Below are 21,291 nucleotides of genomic sequence, written 5' to 3'. Positions count from 1 at the left end.
ATAAATCCCTAAAACAAAGCAAAATGGCTTTAATAATGTTTTAATTTCAACTGATAGCATTCTATGAATTTTATGAGGAAGTAGATCTTAAGACCTGGAAATTGTGTCTGTACTTGCTTTTGCTTGGTTTCACTATCTTCTTTTTCCTTTTCATATTCTCTTTGCTGTGTTTCTTTTCCTCCTGTTTCCCTCCCTTCTTTCCTCTCCTTCCTTTCTCCTCCTCTCCATTTGTTATGATCACAACATCTTCTATTTAGTTTCTATTAATGTGCCGATTGAGAGCTACGTAACCACTAGGTGGTGGTACAAGAACACATAGGCAGTAGTATTTTTGTAAACAGACTAAGAATTAGTTTTGATTTCCTGCTCAGTTTTTAAACTGCTATCCACTTGGGCCCTTTAATACCTCCTAAGGGACATCGTTGTGATCGCTGTTTAGCAGTTGAGCCAACATAAAATTGATGTTGAGCTTTACAACAGCTGTTATAGACCACTTTATGCGGATGTTGAGACTTTTCAAAAATGCTCATGGCTTGAAAATGTTAACTCTTCGATTGGAATCTTAAGTTTTCTGAGTGATTTGAAGGGCTTCCTTGTATTTCTGACTGATTTACGAATCTTGCAATGTTACAGTGGAGACTACTTAGACTTTGCCTTCATGCTTTATTTAGCTGGCTGAATTTTCCGTTAAAAAAACAAAAACAGCAGTTTCCTAGCTCCTTTCTTTGGAGACAAAAAAGGCATTTGCTTACTGTGCTTTTACCCTATTGACTACAATTCAGTGTTTTATGCAAACTTGTGACATTGATCTTCTAAATAAGTAAAATAGGTGCTTTAAATGATTTTGGAATTTGATGCAAAAGTATTTTTTGTGGGTGAATTTGCTTAGTAAGTGTTTGGAAGTCTATCCTGTCCTTTTTGATACTGTGAATCTGTGCTTAAATTTTTTTGTAGTGAATGATTCTCCTTAAATCTCTCTTTTTCACATGCACACACATGAATCCACAGTGAATATTGAAAGATCTTTGCTTATTTTAGAATTGTATGATCATTTACATTTACTATGAAATGCTGCATAAAGTATTCAGTATAAGAGTGTGGTTATGTGAAATACTCTGATGGAGGACGCACACACAAGCTCTTATCCTGTGTAATATCTCTGTTGGATTTGTGGAAGTGGATATACAGCGACCTGCTTTGTCACAGCATGTTCATGTCAAGTGAACCTCATAACAAGTCAACCTCACCTCTTCCTGAGACATAACCTTACAACAAAGTACCTACTGACTTGCTTTGATGGGTCAGATATTTTTGGACAAGTGTTGAGGCATGTCACCTCATTTCCATAGCTATTAATAGTTCTACATACAATTTTTCCCAGTGCTCACGGGGTTAGAAAATGAAGAAGCAAACGTTTTTGCTAAATTGTCTCACAAGTTTTAATGCTAATAGTGCCTTCTTACCATTTAACATATCTAATCTTCCTAATGAAATTCTGTGATCTAGTATCCAATAAGGATCTGTTATGGCATCACACCTGAAGCCTTCATTTAAGGCATTGGGTGTTTCACTAAAGGGAAAACTGCCTTCTTTGTACCTGTTAACACATTAGGGGGAAAAAAAAGATTCGCAGGGTTCAGTTCAATGGAAGAGCACTAATTTAAAAAAATTCTCCCTTAAATGATGAAACCATTACAGCATTGTTCCAGGGAATAAAATCAACTGCAGCCGATTCCTTGATTTTATTAGGAAAGATAGCCCATTTGGTGATCTGCAATGTTTAAATCAATTGAACGATAGTGAAATCTCTCCCCTGAAATGGCTATTACACAGCTTGCAACCTTTTGTTCAAGAGATTAAGTTTGCATCTCCTCGCATTATCTCCTTGTAATTGGAAAACTTTCATTTTGACAGAGAAAATGTGCCAGTACCCCTGTGAGCTTTGCCACAAGCCAATGCAGAATGCCATCTGGAGGATGCATGCCCCAGTCATGCAACAGCCTCCTGTCGGCTTGTATCTGGAACTTTGCAACAGAACAACTAATAGCATCTTAAGCTCCATTTGTCTAGCTCGCTAGTGCTCTTGGCAGAGGTCATAACCAGCAGTGGTTTTGTTGATTTGCTGCATCAAATGTAATTAGGTTAAAGCACTCACTGATGGAGGCTCTGATAATGGCATAAAAGCCTCAGGCTTAAATTTACCCATTGTGTCAAATTTAAGTTTAGGTCAACAAAGACATGCTAATTTCACCACTGGAACAATAAAACTTAATAATTTTTAAAGATGCTTATTTGAGGTAACAAGATTTCCTTTTCTTTGGATCTCACAATCGTCTCATGTTTTTCCTTTTATTTTTCAGTCATCGGCTGCCAATGAAGTGGTTGATATCTCCTGCTAGAAGAGGTTAGTGTCATGGTATGCTAGCCATACATCCCCTCTGAACCTTACTTTTGAGTGTCTTGTGGAAAATGATGACATGTTTTTATCAGGATAAATTAAATATCTTTGAACTCAAGCAGTTTCATATTCAAAGGGTAGAGGTAACATCATTACTGACCCTTTAACCCTTGCTGACTGGAAAACTCCAGTTGTGTCAGAAGGCTCTTTATAAATGAATAAGTTTCAGGCTCTGAGTAAGATGGAGAAACCATTACTTGGGGTTGAATTTAGGTCAAAGCTGGGCCCAGGACATAAGACTCAATAGTTGCTATTGAGTCAAAAGAAAAATGCAAAACTTTCTGCAGAGAAGGAAAAATTCAGCAGGTATAAGGTTTAACAGTTTCCTGCATAAATGTTGTGTAACAAGTCAGCAGGGGCCTGTTCAAGAGAGGCAGAGTGGGGACTTGGTCTCAGCGGGGTGGTAGCACTTCCCTGGAATGGCTGGGCTAATCATCTGGATGAAGCTTCTTAAAGAACTAGCAGAGCAGTCAAGTGTGATGTCATATGCCAAATAATAACTTGCACATATTTTATTGACCTCTAAATTTCCTCTCACTTCTATTGATTGTCTAACATCCCTCCAATACTAGAGCCTGAAAAGAAATCACTCTGATATTTCTGGGGGTGAGCAGGGGTGGTGGCAGTGATTTCTGTGGACTTTGTACCTCGCTGTAGAAGCTCTTAGTTTGAGTGTTCCAGGTACGCTGCTTTTGATAAAAGCAACAGACATAATGTGAGAATGAGGTTAAGTAAGTGTTTATTTGAGGATTTAATATCTCACACACTCTAGGAATAAAGCAATTATCATGCTGTTAATTTCGTATTCATGTATGGCTTATTTATTTGTTGTTTACCTCTCTGCATAATGAAAATGCCATGGAAATCTGCATCTTCTGGTGCTCTAATTTTAAATGATGCTAAATGTTGTGTATAATTTTAAGTTGCAGATTGCTAATTCCATTCTATTTTAAATACTCTATGTATGAGATGCCCCTATGTTCTTGGAGAATCCTTTTTAAGCAGAATCACAGCATAATTGTCTAAGTAATTACAGAATAGGTAGTTAATTAAAACATGAATTCTAAACATTATATTTTGAACTATATATTTATTGGAACCATATATATATATATGTATGTATATATATATATATATCTGCTGTATCTCTAAACATCAACACCTTAATTACTTTTTTGACAAATGTAATGTAGGCAGAAGATAACAGCATGTTACCCCTACTGGTAAATTATTTGTATCTGGTTTACTTATTATCTCATGGCAGAATCAGTGTTTGAAGTGGTTCTGAAAGCTTCAGGGGCCTGCTATTTTCATCTATTTACATGACATGATATTTTTAAAAAACCTGTCCCTGGCAGAATGCTAAGCCAATTCATCTTCTGGGGATATAACTAAGAAAAAGAAATTCATATCCAACGTATGTGCAGTCTCTCTCCAGGCTGGGAATCCACTCAAGTTACATGCCTCAAATTCCGCTTCCTGACCCTTCCTTACTCTTCTCTGCTGAATGGCAGATCCATATCTGATATGTCACACATACATCCAAGTTTGTCTAAATATTTTATTTATTCAACAAGTATTACTGTGTGCCCACCGTGTACATAGATAAGATCCCTGCTCCTGGGCATCTGTGCTCGGAATGAGAGGATAACACACAGATGTGAAATACTGAATAAATCATACTGCAAGTCAGTATACATTTAAATACTCCAAAGGCAGAGACTGTTGAGGAAACTCATTTCTGAACACCCTTAACACAGTCTGCAAAGCTTGGTGTGTGCCAGTTGTTCAATTTCCATTCTTATTTACAAAAGTGAAGCTTTGAATTAAGAAAAAAACAGAAAAAGCACCATCTGCCTACCAGAGTAATAATGCTTGGTTTTATTCCCGAGCATATCAACCACTGGCTTGGCATTTTAACTAACAGAATCACTTTTCTCATTAGAGTGTGTCTGTGTCTACAAAGGACCTTGTTTCCCTGGTTGCTCATTTTAACATTTCTGCCCTCTGATTTAGCCTTTTGATGAACTTGAAAGCTTTCTATTTATTGGTATGGTCAGCTTGTCAAATGACCCTTGCATTCTAGGTAACTCATGTACAGACTATTGGCGTTTGCCAGTTACTTAGTAAATCCTTTTTATCAATTGACAGTTTTCTCAATATTTATATTGAGTGCCTAGTTTTTGCAGACACAAAAGGCATGTATAGCTCTTAAAAGGTGCAAGTCAAAGAAAAAGTACATATAAAAATACTCTGTTTTAAGAAGAACTTTCTTATTGCCAGATTGAATGTTACATATTTATTCATTCAGTCAGTCATTTACTCAACAAATATTTATTGAGTGTTGTGATGTGTCAACTACTCTGTGATTCACTGGAGATATAAAGATGAATAAATTATGCATGGTGCCTGCCCTGCCCTCTATGAATTTAGAGGAAGTAGATAGCTCTGCCAGCTAGAATGTTGTTACTCAAAGTGTACCTGAGGGCTGCACCTAGAAGCTTGTTAGATATGCATAATATCCTGCTCCATCCAGAACTATTCAATCAGAATCTGTATTTTTAACAAAACACCCAAGTGACTTGAAGTTGGAAAAGCCAGAAGGATTATGGAATGCTTTATAGAAAAGCTTATAAACAGAAGTCATCAAGTTTTATTAAAAAAGGAAGGAAGACACATTTAGGCAGGTTATAGTGCTTTCTTATTCAGTTTGGGCTGCTGTAAGAAAATATCAGAGGCTAGGTGGCTTATCAACAACAGAAATTTCTTTAACACAGTTCTGAAGGCTGAGAAGTTCAAGATCAAGCAGGTTTGGTGTTTGTTGTGGGCATGCTTCCTGATTCATAGACTGTGTCTTCACACTGCATCCTCACATGCTATAATGGGCAGTGGGATTTTGGGGTCTTTTTGATCAGGGCTCTAATCCCATATAGGAAGGCTCTGCTCTTATGACTCAACCACCTCCCAAAGGCCCCAGCCTCTAATACCAGGACACTGGTGATTAGGTTTCAACATATGACTTTTGGTGGGGGCTGGGGAACACAAACATTCAGTCATAGCAGAGAGGATTAGATATAAATCTAAAACGTGACTCAAGATGTAAGCTAGTTGGAAATATTTTAAGAAAAGATGGGAAGTGACCCAGTAATTGGTTGATGATCCAGAGGTGGGGGGGTAATAGTGATTGATAAAATTTGATAAGATGAGACTCAAGGCTGAGAGGAGGCAGAATGATTTAGATTTAGGACTCTAGAAGTAGGGACCAGTTGCCAATGGTAATGCAGCAATGTGAGGTGGGACTTTATTATTGAGAGCATGTCAAGGTAACTATTATTGAGAGCATGTCAAGGTAACTGTCAAGGTAATGCAGCAATGTGAGGTGGGACTTTATTATTGAGAGCATGTCAAGGTAACTTTATTATTGAGAGCATGTCAAGGTAACTGTTTTCAAAGGTGATTTCTAAATTAATTTTTAGGGCTGACATTTTTTGAATCTTAAAATTTTAGTGAAAATCAACAAGTAGATATAAATCAAGGTATAGTATCTTATATACATCAATTTTTCTAAAATACCTATAATTGATTAGACCTTAGATATGGGGAAAAAGGAGTTAGGTAAACTGGATTAGTAATCTTGCTTCAAAATTAATGGTGAATGCTAGTAGGAGAAAAAGGCTCCTTACATCTTTATCCGCATAGCATTGTCTCTTTATAATTAAGCAAGGTCCTACCAAAATTGTGAGAAAATCAGTTCTATCTGTGATGCCTTGATCATACTTTCTGTTCCCCTCTGCTCAGCTGTCATAGTCTTGAACACACAAAGGAATAAAGATATCATTATGGGGAAAGTCATTGAGGGTATTATTGAGGGACTGGTGACCTTTTCAAATACATCCTTTTGAATCACACTATGTCAAGTGGTTTCTGTCCTCTTGTGAGGTCCATCCTCCACACAGGGATGCTTCCATTCTCAAGTTGGAAAGAATGTGGAGGGGGCAGTTCTGTGGAAACCGATCAACCCTGAGATAATCATAAAAAATGTCCATTGGCTTATTAGACCCTTAAGACGGCCTCTGAAAATGATTTCATTTCTGAGATACTTTAAAAATGACATCCATCCAAGAGGAAAAAAAAAAAGATAAAAAATAATGAAAAAGAAAGATATCCATATCTCACATTTTATGGGCATCTGTTAGTGTGGCATCCAGTGTGCTTTACACACATGACTTATCTGCACATAAACCTGAGCTGACAGGGGGAAGCCTGAGGCCCTCCAGTAAATGACAGACTTAATCAGTGAGATGCAGAGCCCAGAGCAGTGTCCTGGGCAAAGTTTACCTTACAAAGCTCAGAGAACACCCTCTGAACATCTTTAATGCTGATATTTCCTGTGTATCAGCACAACTGTGAGAAGTTATTCTTTTCTCTGAAGAAAGTGTCTCAAGACAACTTGATGGATAAGTCCAGGTTTTTTTTTCTTTATCAAAAAGTATGGGAAGCTGGACATGTGAGAGTAACTATGCAGGGATTTGAAAGAAGAGTTTTGTAGCTGGAGATGGGGTCCATTTGTGAAATTTTTGTTGCAGACTGAGATTAACTGACTGAATCATTTGAAATTATATTTTCAAAGTGAATTTTTAAAAATAATTTAGACCCATTTTGGGGTGAACATTTTCTACATAGTCATAGAAATGTGCCTTCATGAAATGAAATTGTAGGTATATTGAGCATTTGTTGAAAGGATAATACTTCTCATAACTGTAGTTCCATAAGTAAAGATATTGCATTATAAATATGAGTTATGTATATACAGGTGACTAAACCACTAGTGGCAAATCTTCAGCATTTAAGGGTAGATTTGATATTTTATTTATAAAGATCTTAGATTTATAGTAAATTAGGTTGATAGAAAGATGAAGAATGGATGAAAGGAAGGGGGAAAAGGAAAAAAGAAAGACCATGTAACTATGAAGTAAGAACACTTTTACACATATGTACTGAAAATCTCTCATTAGTTCCACAGGGAAGCAGCAAGGCTTTACAATTCCTTTCAAAGAAACTGTGATGGAAGCAAACATTTGGATATCTATGTTCCAGTGTGTTTGTCTCAAATAGGTTTCATTGTTCTGTGGTCAGATTTAATGCTTATGAATCACTTGATTTTAGCAGTCACTTTTCAATAGTTATTTCTATAATGAAAGCCACACTACACATAAAAATGCACTATTTCTATCATTACTAAAAGTAGAAGTTCTCAGTCTGATTATTTGATGTATGACAATGAGAATTTATAAAACAAAATAAACATCATATAATTGGAAAGTACAGAGCAAGACAGAATATTTTCTTTAATTCCTCAATGGACAGCTGCATGTTATGAGAAAATTCATTAGGATCAACAAATACTGGGTTGTTCAAAAAGTTCATTCAGATTTTTCCATATGATTACCATTTCTGAAAATTTGAGGGTAGAGTCAAAAATTATTTTCTAACAGACACACTAAGATCATATTTTCCCCTCCTATCAACACTGGACATCCTTTGGCTCAGAGTCAGTTCTATATTTTGTCTCTCTTTATGCCAATATTTTATCTCAAACCTTTTTCCCACTGCGTCAGAGTCCCACCAGTGAGAATGACTCAAAATAGCTTTCCCAGTTGAGGGAAATCAAAACAAAAAAAGAACTGGGTGCTGACAGAGGGACTGGCTACTGGAGTTCAGCCTGTGAAAGAGAAAAATGTGGTAGCACAAGTGGTACCACATAAATGATTATCAGTGGGAAAATGTCACACATCATGTGGCCTCTGTCTGTTAATTTAATATGATGCACTTGAGTGTAGAAATAATGGGTTCTGTCAGCCTTATTAATTATCTATGCTTGTTCTAGAAGTCAGGATCATGAAATGCCTCTGAACCACCTGATGTAATGGGCCATTTTAGAGCTTTACATGCAAGTCTCTGAGCGAGCAATTGGCAATCCCCACAGCTAGCTCATCTGCAGTTAGGGATGTTGTGCTGAGCTGAACTCGCATACCAGCAATATTGCCACAAGATGATGGAATAATCGATCTTTCTAGAGTGGATTTCTTTATCCTGGTGGGACAAATTTCCTAGTTAATGAAAACATTTTGATGCCTGGGGCGCTTCCCTAGCTCATGCTGCCTCTGTTTGTCCATTATAGTTAAAATATACTGCATTGAGGTTAATGGTGGAAGCAAATCAGTCTGTTATAATTACTCACATGCATTTATTTGGTGTATTCTTTCACGTGGTCCTTTGAAAACAAGAGGACAATCTAGCAGATAGCTAGCTTGGGAACTATTAAAATGTTCATGCCTGAGAATTTACTAATGGGACATTTCAGGGAAAAAAAAATTTGTGGCTGCTGAGGGCCATTGCTGCTCTCATTCTTCAAGCACGCTGATCCATTTCAGAGTGTGTATGTGTATGTGTGTGTGTGCATTTACACTATGGGCTGTTGTTGAGACCATGTCTCTCTTTCTGACTTGGATCTTGGCATTGTGTTAAGTACACAATGATCCTGTAATGCCTGTTTGTGAGTGGATAGATATTCTAGTGAAAGCACACAAAGTTTGGGTAGAGAAACTTAGGTTTCAGTTCTTTTTGATACTTGCTGGCTATTTGACCTTGGGCAAGTCACTTATCTTCTCTGAATCTCTGTTTATCACCTCTAAAATAATTATAAGAATATCCATTCAACTTATGAGATTATTATTTGAGGATCAAATTAGATTATAGAACTAATAATAAAATGCTTTATTGGTGTTTGATGTCATTATCCCTCCATTACTACTACTGCTAGCAATAGTACTACTCTTATCATTATTAGGAAGTAAACTTTAAGATCTGATCTACTCCAACAGATTTCTAATATTGTGATACTCTTTCGTATGAAGTTCAGGAGAGCGTTTTGTTGCTTTTGTTGTCTATGTGTCTATGTAGCTAATAGCCAAAGAATGCAATCTTCTTAGATCATTCTGGAAAGAAAAATCATTATGAATGAATAAAGGTGAAAACTTTATCAAATATTCAGGTCTACATACCACATAAGAGTTAGGTAGCAATCTAATTATATGAAGACGATTATTTAGTCTCTTCCCATTGTAACTAGATTGATAACCAGATTTAGTGATGCCATTTAGATGTACGTCTAACCAACACAGAATAATTAGTAAATTAATATATCCCAACAGAGCTTTTCCCTTTACTCTTTAACAGGGAAAGCTAACTGTTCAACTGAAGTGATAGGACACAGAGTAAGTCATTTAACCCACCTGAGTTTTAGTTTTATTGTATAAAATGAGGGAATAATGATTAAATGAAGTTAAATGATTTCTAAAGCCCTCTTTAGCTCTGAAAAGATTTGCTCTTTGATCTGCATGTCTTTGAGTATGACATAGTAAATGATATTATACTTTTCACACCAGGAAAATAATCATCTTCAGCCACTTGAAATAGCTCTTCTCATTCAACTCTTATTGATTATATTACCTGTTCATTTCCTTTATAGATCTTACCACAGTCTCTATTTATCTTGTTTATTTGCTTACTTTCCTGTTTAGGGTTTGCCTCTCCATGAGGTTACAGATTTTCTGATCACAGATAGATGTCCAGTGCCTCGAAAAGGGAGTGCATGGCACATAATTGGGAGTCCAATAAGTATTTGTTGAATGAATAAATAAATGAGTTCATGAATTCTGATGTTTCTAAAGTATAGCCTTCTTATTCTTTAAAAAAAAAAATTATTGATTGATTGTGCTGGGTCTCTATTGCTGCGTGGGCTTGTCTCTATTTGCTGCAAGTGGAGGGTGCTCTCTCATTGCAATGTGAGGGCTTCTCGTTGAAGTGGCTTCTCTTGCTGTGGAGCATGGGCTCTAAGGCACATGGCCTTCAGTAGTCACAGCTCCCAAGCTCTAGAGCACAGGCCCAATAGTTGGGGTGCATGGGCTTAGTTGCTCTGAGTCACGTGGGATCCTCCCAGACCAGGGACCAAACCTGTGTCTCCTGCATTGTCAGGTGGATTGCCCACCACTGAGCCACCAGGGAAACCCCCAACAGCCTTCTTATTCCTTAAAATAATTTCACCAGAGTTTAGTGGGATAACGTTGTGGTTGAATCTACTATTCATGTAAAAGAATCACTAGGGGATATAGTTAAATATTTTGTTTTCTATATATGAGAACCATCTGTATTTTATTTACATATGGCTTTATTACTTTAGCTAAGCTATTGTGGAATTTTTATCAGTAAGTTTTTTATATGCTTGGGTTTTTTTTTGCAAATAAATTTGATCAGCTAAATTTGTTCTTAAAATTTATGATTAGTTGTCATACTTGAATGAATAGTAATTCTAAATAAATGTTTGTAATTATTTTATTTTGCAAAATGAATTTGTCCATTAGGGGCATGCATTTCCATGTGACAGGAAAATTTTTATCACCATTAAATGTGAATTTAAAATTTTAGAATTCACTATGAAAAGTAATACATCTTGAAATTTCCTACCAAGATATTAGAACATTACCCATTCATCCTCACTTATGGAGTTTCCCATAACATGAAAATGTTTGAAGATCTTGTCATTTATCTGTCATGAACTGGCTGAATTACTCCTTACTTCGACACACATTCAAGTTGATGTCAGCTGGGGAGCTATTTTCTCAGCTTTAAATTGGTTGGATATGTAGATCTTTCTTTGTAAGACATTACCCCTTGGACCTTGACTCCCTTTAATTGTTTAGTTCTTTTCAAATTAGAAAAAATAATTCAAATTGATTTGGAGTGCAGAGTTGTGAATATCAGTGACAGTAGAGTCTGTTATTCCCTGTCATAGGACTCTAATCACTCTCTTTTGAACAGTTAAAGGGGGCATTATCTTTTATTGTCCTTGTTTATGTATAACATGAAATAGTTTTCCTAGCAATGTTAACTGTATAACCTAAGAAACAATTTTTCTCCATTTAAAAGCTGTCACATTTTGGTAGAGTGTATCAATGAGAGTTTGTTGGAGACAAACCTTTGCAACCTTCTCTTGTGATGCCCCTGCCTCTGCCCTTGGATCTAGGTATTATTCCTGACAGTACAGTTAAACTCATGCATGTTTCATAAGAATACTTTAGATTACAAATTAGACAGGAGGTGAAAGCAAACCTAGTGACACACTAAGGAACGCAGGTTGTGGTGGCATGGTCAGGAAAACAGGAAGACAACGATTCGCCTTTGCTGCAAGCTCCTAGTTGTGCCATGGCCGTGGGCAAAACACTCTTCAGAATACCCTCGCTGTGCATCAAGAGTTGAACAAGAGACTCATCACAAACTTCTTTCAGGATCACACATGTGTGTGCATGTATTTCCATGATACTTTTATTTTGACAATTCTTGAATGCAACGCTTTGCATATTAATTGAGTACAACTGGTTTTGAATAGTCTTTAAGAAGGTGCAAATTATGGCTTCAAAGTGACCCAATAGAGGTGCAAATGAACGTTAGCACAACGTTTCTAAAATGGAATCATTTAAAATATACACATATAGTTATGAATTCAGAGTCAGTCTACTTCATTTTTTAGTTGGGAGTTTATTGCCTTAAAATGGGAAATAAATGTGTGAATGCTATCCAAGGTGTGAAATTCTCCATTTGTAGCGACTGGAGACTTGGTAGTAATTATGAATATAGAAATAGCAGAAATTATACAGAAGTTTAGCAAACATTTTAATTTTAAATGCAAGCATTTCAGAGGAAGAATTTAAGATCTGCTTGGAGAGATTTTTTTTTCTTGCAGTCTTTGATATTAAAAAGTTAGGGATTTCCATACAGCCAACAAATGCTACTTTTCTTGTCATTTTAAAAAAGAAAATTGCATTGACTAATCTTTGTTCTTCCTAAAGCTGCTTATTCTAAATGTCTGAATCTGATAAACCCATGAGCCCCAACTTAACCCAACCTCAATGAAACTTAACCTTTTCTCTTTCTTCACATCTGTGGACAATGGGCCTCAGCTGCAGGGAGCATTCGAGAAGCTTGCCCAAACTCTAGGCCAGCTGGAAAGCCAGGATCCCCTGCTTTCAGCCAAATAGACACTGGCATGGAGTTACCCGAGGGCAGAGGTTTAACACGGCTTGAATGAAGCTTGGATTTGAAAGTATCCATCCCCTTAGGTTGATGTCACTGGGAGTCCAAGACTCTTCTTTCATTAACCAGCCTCTCACATCGATAGCAATGGTGACACAAAACAGCCAACTCCTAAAACAGTTGGTTCTTTTTTATTATTTGTAATTTTGTCTATTTGCATGAGAGCCTGGCAGCATATGGCCTGATGAATTAAAAAAAACAAAACCCTGTACAACTCTCATCTACTGGCCAGAGCCTCCAGTTCGTGGCATCAGTAGGGGCTAGTGTGGCTCCACCTGCCACTTGTCTGGAGAGTCGGGGCATAAACTGATGACCTACGAGGTTTCCACAGCCAGATAGTGCTCGGCTAATGCCATGATTTAATTCCTAACAGTACTGTCAGAAATGGCTAGAAGTGGCAACACCCACTGTTTCAACAGTAAATCTGGTTGGCAAGCTACCCGTTCTGTGCCCTGACTAATATTCTACACTAATTACGTCGTAGCAGGCCAACCGGAATAGAAAGGAGCTGAGATGCTTCGAAACCATGCACACAGGTCAGCACTGGGTAGAAATACATAAGGATGTATACTCATACTATTGTTCCCCGCTAAAAGGCAACAGCAGCAAACCAGGGGAAGAAACAAACCTCTTTTCAGTGCCTTGATTTACTTTTTTATTCACTTGATCTTTCAAAGTCAAAGATTTATATGGTTCCTGGATTTTGGTTTTTCTGTATTAGCCATTTTCCTTAATAATAGTGTTTGAGAAAAAAAAATTATGATATTTTTTGAGAACTGAATCTTTGCCTGAAACAAAGAAATCACAGTTTGGATTAATACTTCATAGTTATATGAAATTGCAAGCCTTTTTTCTCTCCTTAATTTTGTATGTGTTTATGATTATACAATGTCAAACCATGCAAACATAGAAACAATATACACATCATTAATTTAATGAATTGTCTTGAAGATAAACAAGCAAGTAATTTTGAAATTCAAAATCATTCTACTAATTCATTTTGATGTAGTTTAGAAATCCTTCATTTCCCCTGCATTTTAAGATTGCTAATAGGGCTTCCCAGGTGGCACAGTGATAAAGAATCTGCCTGCCAATGCAAGTGACTCAAGAGACCCTGGTTCGATCCCTGGGTTGGGAAGATCCCTGGAGAAGAAAATGGCAGCCAACTCCAGTATTCTTGCCTGGACAGGCAAAATTCCATGGACATAGGAGCCTGGCTGGCTACAGTCCTTGGGGTCGCAGAGTCAGCCACAACTGAGTGCACAAGCAAATATCAATATGTTTACACTCAAGACATGTAATCAGAATTGCCAGCCATCAAAGAAAAGAAGAAATAATTTGGGGGCAAAAGCTCTAGCATCTTATGAAGTGAGAGATTTTCCTGACAAGCCAAAGGGGACACATTCAGTCCTATGACACTGAGCATATATAGGACAGTTTATAATACAGAAAACACATTCCTGCTAAATGCTAGGCATTGCTATTTCACTAAATCCCAAGAATATCTGTGTGAGGCATTTCACATGGTGCAATTTAGGCAGCAGCTATTTATTAATCTGTGGAAGTGTTTCAACTCTTTATTAACCAGTATGGCAACACCTCTCTGAGCTGGCTGAACATGGATCCCAAAGATAGGCAGTATTCTACAGATGGAGACACTGTTGCTTAGAGAGGTTAATTAACTTGCTCCAAATCACACAGCTATTGGAAGGCAGAGTCAGCATTCAAGTCCATAGCTGTCTCACTCCAAAACTAAGCTCTCTCTCTTTTTTTCCAATGGTGTGCTGCTGCTATAATGCTTCTTAGAAATTTTGCACTGAAGACTTCAATTTTTGCTAAGATTCTGTCTGTGTAATGTGGATAAAGACATCAGAGATACCCTAACAAGTGAAGGGTGAAGGTTGACTGAGAGCAGAGCAAGTCTCTTTCAAATTCAAATGATTGCCTTTAGAGTGGTACATGTTCTTACATAAAACTGATGCATAATAGTTCGTTGAATTAAAGTAAAACATTTATTGTTGTATTTCTACCTAGAGAAGTATGTGAGATATATACTAGCCTTTTTTTTTTTTTACGTAAGATGCAATTCTAGGTAAGAGCAAGATATTAAAAATGCTGTTATTTTTTCTCAGTTGAGGTAATTTAGTTTAAATAGAACTGAACCAAATGAGAGAATTTTGCTTAAATTTGAAATGAATGTAAATAACTTAAAGCTTAAATTATAGGGGATACTTTAAGGTTTAAAATTTTCGTATATAGAAGTAGTTTGTCCTGAGCTGTAACATGTATTAAGTACTATCTGGTAGCTGGTTTCTTTCTGAGGAAATAAATAGATTTTTACAAAGAATACAGATTGATTATGTGCTGAGCTCTGTCCCTTCTTATGGGTCCAGTCAAGGAAAGACTGTGGATATACTTTAATGTGTTTACCATATTCAATTTATTAATAGAAAATTGAATAAGTTCAAGAACATTGAGCTTACTAGATAAAATGTGGCTGCAAACAGCCCCTGATGTATGAACAGATTTTGTTCCAAGGGTTTATCTGTAATTTGATATTCTAAGCCTTTATATGTAAATTTCTACATGTAGAACTGCAAAGTTAGATATGTCCTCAACCTGACTAGTGAAATTTATTTTGCCTATGATGTAACTCAACTATAGAACTAACTGTGCTTTAGGCCCTGCTTTTCATGGATTATATTGTTAATGAGGAAACAGCATTAAGAGTACAAACAAACCAAAAACCCAGAGTTGAAGTCATGTCCTTCCATACTTTCTCAGGATAAGGCAGAGGTTTGTCGAGGAACGGACTGAAGGGTGAAGTTATTTGCCAGATTTGCAGTATAATGAGGAAAACAGTTTGAGAATACTGCAAATATGTATTTCAAATTCCAACTATCAGCATGGGTTATAGCACATAGAATTTAAAACCTAGATAGAACTTTCATGATCAGCAAGTTAGGCACACTCTTTATTAAATGAATTTATTTTAGCTAGAGGATAATTACTTTATAATATTGTGGTGGTTTTTGCCATACGTCAACATGAATCAGCCCTAGGCAAACACGCGTCCCCCCCATCCTGAACCCCACTCCCACACTGTCCTTCCAGGTTGTCACAGCACTGGTGCTGGGTGCCTTGCTTCATGCATCGACCCACACTGGTTATCTATTTTATGTACATATAGTAATGTATATGTTTCAATGCTATTCTCTCAAATAATCCTACCCTCTCCTTCTCCCACTGAGTCTAAAATCTCTTCTTTACATCTCTGTCTTCTTTGCTGCCCTGCACGTAGGATCATCAGTACCATCTTTCTGAAATCCTTATATATAGGCATGCTCTTCTAATTTGAGTAAAGTGAAAGTGCTAGTTGCTCAGTTGTGCCCGACGTTTTGTGAGCTCATGGCCCCTAGCCTGCCAGGCTCCTCTGTCCATGGAATTCTCCAGCAAGAATACTGGAGTGGGTAGCCATTCCCTTCTCCAGGGGATCTTCCCAACCCAGGGATTGAACCCAGGTCTCCTGCATTGCAGGCAGCTTATTTACACTTGAGCCACCAAGGAAGCCCAAATGGAATGACAATTCTTTCTCCTCCCTCTTTATCTAATTATTATTATTTTTGTTTTTTTGAAGTGAAGGAGACAAGAGCAGGTAAACTGGATGGATACATGGAGAGTATGCATATAACTTGGACATGCAATACATATCTAATTCTTAAACACAAGTTAGGTCCAAAGAATCTTCATGCCTTGGCCTGGCCCACTCTTCTGTTTGCTATGTGTAAGCACACTATATAGCAAGATTTACAGAGTATTCAAAGGCCTTCATGCCAATAAATGTTTATCTACTATTACAGCCTTTCTTTTGTTAAAGCATCAATTCTGTTCCCAGGGTCTATTCATTGTGCAAATATTTCTTACATTTCTGCCCTATGCACAGCACTATCCTAGTTGGTGAATAAATACAGAAACAAGTGTGGTTTCTAATCAAGAAGACTGTCTTTTCAGTCAGTTTAGTCGCTCAGTCGTGGTTGACTCTGTGACCCCACGGACTGCAGCACGCCAGGCCTCCCTGTCTATCACAACCCCTGGAGTTTGCTCAAACTCATGTTCATTGAGTCGGTGATGCCATCCAACCATCTCATCCTCTGTTGTCCCCTTCTCCTCCTGCCTTCAATCTTTCCCAATATCAGGGTCTTTTCCAGTGAGCCAGTTCTCCACATCAGGTGGCCAAAGGATTGGAGCTTCAGCTTCAGCATCAGTCCCTCCAATGAATATTCAGGATTGATTTCCTTTAGGAATTACAGATTTGATCTCCTTACAATCCAAGGGACTCTCAAGAGTCTTCTCCAATACCACAGTTCAAAAACATTAATTCTTTAGCGCTCAGCTTCCTTTATGGTCCAACTCTCACATCCATACATGACTACTGGAAAAACCATAGCTTTGACTAGATGGACCTTTGTTGGCAAAGTAACATCTCTGCTTTTTAACATGCTGTCTAGGTTGGTCATAGTTTTTCTTTCAAGGAGCAAGTGTCTTTTAATTTCATGCCTGTAGTCACCATCTGCAATGATTTTGGAGCTCAAGAAAATAAAGTCTGTCACTATTTCCATTGCTTTCCCATCTATTTGCCATGAAGGATGGGACTGGATGCCGTGATCTTCGTTTTTTGAATGTTGAGTTTTAAGCCGACTTTTTCACTTCCTCTTTTACCTTTGTCAAGAAGCTGTTTAGTTCTTCTTCACTTTCAGCCATAAAGGTGGTGTCATCTGCATATCTGGGGTTATTGATATTTCTCCCGGCAATCTTGATTCTAGCTTGTGCTTCATCTAGCCTGGCATTTCACATGATGTACTCTGCATATAAGTTAAATAAGCAAGATGACAATCTACAGCCTTGACATACTCCTTACCCAATTTGGAACCAGTCCATTGTTCCATGTCCAGTTCTAACTGTTGCTACTTGACCTGCATACAGATTTTTCAGGAGGCAGATAAGGTGGTCTGGTATTCCCATCTCTTTAAGAATTTTCCACAGTTTGTTGTGATCCACACAGTCAAAGGCTTTAGTGGGGTCAGTGAAGCAGAAGCAGATGTTTTTCTGGAATTCTGTTGCTTTTTCTATGATCCAATGGGTGTTGGTAATTTAATCTCTGGTTCCTCTACCTTTTCTAAACCCAGCTTGAACATCTGGAAGTTCTCAGTTCACATACTGTTGAAGCCTGGCTTGGAGAATTTTGAACATCACTTTGCTAGAGTGTGAAATCAGTGCAATTGTGCGGTAGTTTGAACATTTTTTTGGCATTGCCTTTCTTTGGGATTGGAACGAAAACTGATTATGTCCAGTGCTGTGGCCACTGCTGAGTTTTCCAAATTTGCTGGCATGTTGCCTTCTAGGTAAGAAGAAAAGATACAGACAAGTAAGTCAAGTAGCAATTCAAGAACTTAAGAAAGTAAAAACCTGCTGGTGAAATAAAGTTGAGATGAGAGGTGTCATGAGTTCAGAAGGAAAGAGTACTGTACTGGAATTGAGATAGATGGATTCATAGAGGGGCAGGACAGCTGAGGCTGGAATTTGAAAGTATGTGTTTGAGTGGATGAAAATGGAACAAAAGAACAGAGCACTGGATAAAAGGACTCAATACCAGTTGGTGATTTATGGGAAAGTGTTAATGAAACAGAAGACAGAGTCTAGGTTTGATGTGTGCTACCTACCTCAAGCTATAATCATCCACCAACCAGTCATGTAGGAACAGTGATAACCTGACATAGTAGAATGGCCTTTGACTTGGGGGTGGGGGGAAGGGGAGGTTGTCAGGAGACAGAATTTCATCTCTGCTGCACACTAGAGATATGGGTTTGGATGAGAAGCTAGTCTTTTCTTGTCTCTTTCTTTAAACGTGAGATGAGGGATTTGAGTTTGGTCTCTAAAAACCCATCTAGCTGATAATTTGACTGCTTGATTCCTTTTGATGAAAAGAGTGTAATGAGATCATTGCAGAACAGAGTGAAAGGCTTCTCAGGAAAGGGGTTCTAAAGGATACCAGAGGAAACAGAGTGACAGACAGCACCCTGAGAAGAGGTGAGCTAAATAGCGGCAGGAGTCAGTGCAGAGGGGCATTTCTGTGGTTTGCAGTGATATCTGGGTCTGGCCCTAAGATTCTGTATCACTGCCTTAGACTCCCTCTGTGAAGCAGCCTTGTTCTCTACCTACTTTCTTCTCACTGCTGCACTTCCTTCACTACCATCACCACCCCACCCACTCACCACGTGCACCCAAATAAGTAGAGAGCAGAGAGAGCGCAGAGGAAGCAGGTCTCTGCTTTATTGCAGCAGCTCCCAAGCTCCTGCTTTCCCCTCTTTGATTTGTGTGTTTTGAACTGCTACTGATGGTGGTCACTGCAACTCTGCTCCTTTGGTTTGCAGGTGCAAGACCCATGACTCAATGACTGCCTCATTCAAACCTGCTCAGACGTACCTCGAGACAACATTTTCACGCATCTCCAGCTCTGTGTAGGGTAGAGGAAAGATTAGTTGTGAGTAGGGCCTGAAAAGAAACAGAGTAAATGTAACTCTCGGGACCACAAGGGAAAAAAACTCTAGTTATCAAAAAACAGTAACAGGAACAAATGGAGAGGCAGGGGCAGTATCCGAAGCATTTCTTTATTTGCCAAATGCAGCCTGATAGGGGACTTCCGTCAGCAGTTATTTATTGAGTGCCCACATGTGCCAGACACTGTTATAAATGCTATAATTTCCTGTTAGATCTAAATCATTATGATAAATGAAAATAAAGTGAACCAGTTTCTTCAAAAAGGATATGATTTTATAACTCTTTCTGCTTCATGAGGTAGCACTTAGAACATCCACTGTTGTGAAAATCTGTTAGCATCTATACTTTTTTCTGGCATGGGCTCTATTATTGAAAGCACCTCAATACACTTCATTAATATTTTTCTTTAAAGTGATCAACCTAATTAAGATTTCCTAAGTATTACATGGATATGCTTGCCATTTACTTTTGTTCTGTGGACAAAGGACTTCCTGTCCTTTAAAATCATCTTGTTGATACCTGTCTCATCCCTTGTCAGGGTCCTCTACCCTCCATCAATATATTGATGATCTAGCTGCTGTGATATTTTGTGTCTCTAGATCTTTGCATAAGTTAAGCCCCTGTCTGGAAATGCATTTCCTTGCATGGAAAATATACATGCAATACTCTTTACAACTGTTAAAAAATCCCCATTGATCAATTTTCTCCTTGTTTGGGGTCCAATGTACTCTGTACCAACTCCTATTGTCCATGCTCTCAAATGGTGTTCACAGTTATTTCTCCAGTTTTTTTTCCCAGCTAGACTTCATGAATTCACTGAGAGCAAGGACTATGTGTTATTTGTGGTTATATCCTCACAGTGTAAAGAGAAGTTCACTATAGGTCTAATAAATTAGATAAATGAATAAATGGATGAATGGATGGACAAGCAAATGATATATAAATGCATACCTTCAACTGCTAGGAACACGTTGTGCTAGCATTGTGAGAAATCAAAGAAATATGAGATGGATCCCTTCCTGAGAATGCTTACAAGGTGCAACAGTGATGCACTGTGAGGGTTGCAGACAGCAGTTCCTGAATAATATACCTTAAAGGAAAACGCCTCCCCCTTCTCAAAAAAATAGTCTTATAAAAGTCTTTGTAAGTTAGAAGGAATAGTTTAAAAAGGCAGTATTCTGTAGTTAAAGGAAATTCAGCAAAGTTCTTCGCTTCTCCATATGTGGATATAGTGAAAATGTTCAGCTGCCTGCCAGCACACTGGCACTGCCGTTGACTTCTCAGTTTTAGTATTTGAGGCTGTCCTGAACTTGGCTTGCTCTGTTAGATTACTCAACCTGTCTGCCCCACAGAAAATCAGCTCCCTAACCACTGCTTGCTGTTTTTTCTTTTTGAGTATGCCTACACCCAAAGCCACTGTCAGATGTCATGGCGATGAGACTTTAGAAAGATAAATGGAAAAAAACCAACAACCAAAAAAAAACCCCAAGAACAAATGCTTTTCAAAACAGAGTTTGGTGATGGCAGTGGCCCAAGAATGATAGGAAACAGTACCTTGCAGGGTTTCTTATTTGAAGTGTGTAAGGGCCACACAGCCCTAGTTCATGCGGAATCATAGATGATGTGAGTGAAAAGAGACAGAGCCCAGGGTCCCAAGTGCCCCATCTGAAAAGAAAGCAGGCTATGTTGTCTAGACAAGAGGAAATGTTTTATTTTCGAGGGAAAATTATTAGAATTTTAAAAGTCAAATGATGGCTAGAAAATATAAGTGAAGTTTTACTGATTCCTGGTTTTTTTAGAAGACTTTTTGTCTCATTCTAAAAGTCTATATTTAAGCCCCAAATGGAAAGTAAAGCTGAATTAGATTAGTGATTCCAAAAAGATATAGTCCTGTTGTGCGTAGCAGACATCCTCTTTCTTTTTTAATTTCCCCTCAGGAGTTTTAAACCTGGGGCGAAATCAACATCATGATTAAGACTTTTCTTAGCCTCCTTTCGGCAAATACAGAGTACATGGCTGTTTTAAATGGCCTTTTAACAATCAATTAAAAATACTCTAAATTTCAATGTTTGAAATAGTTTTATTCCTATACTGTAAGTATTAAATTATTAAGGGATCCTTCA

This window comes from Giraffa tippelskirchi, chromosome 3 (assembly GCF_054371585.1).
Source record: "Giraffa tippelskirchi isolate mGirTip1 chromosome 3, T2T-mGirTip1v1.2.pri, whole genome shotgun sequence".
NCBI classification, from domain to species: domain Eukaryota; kingdom Metazoa; phylum Chordata; class Mammalia; order Artiodactyla; family Giraffidae; genus Giraffa; species Giraffa tippelskirchi.
The sequence above is the reverse complement of the archived record's forward strand: the minus strand, read 5'-3'. Positions refer to the sequence as shown.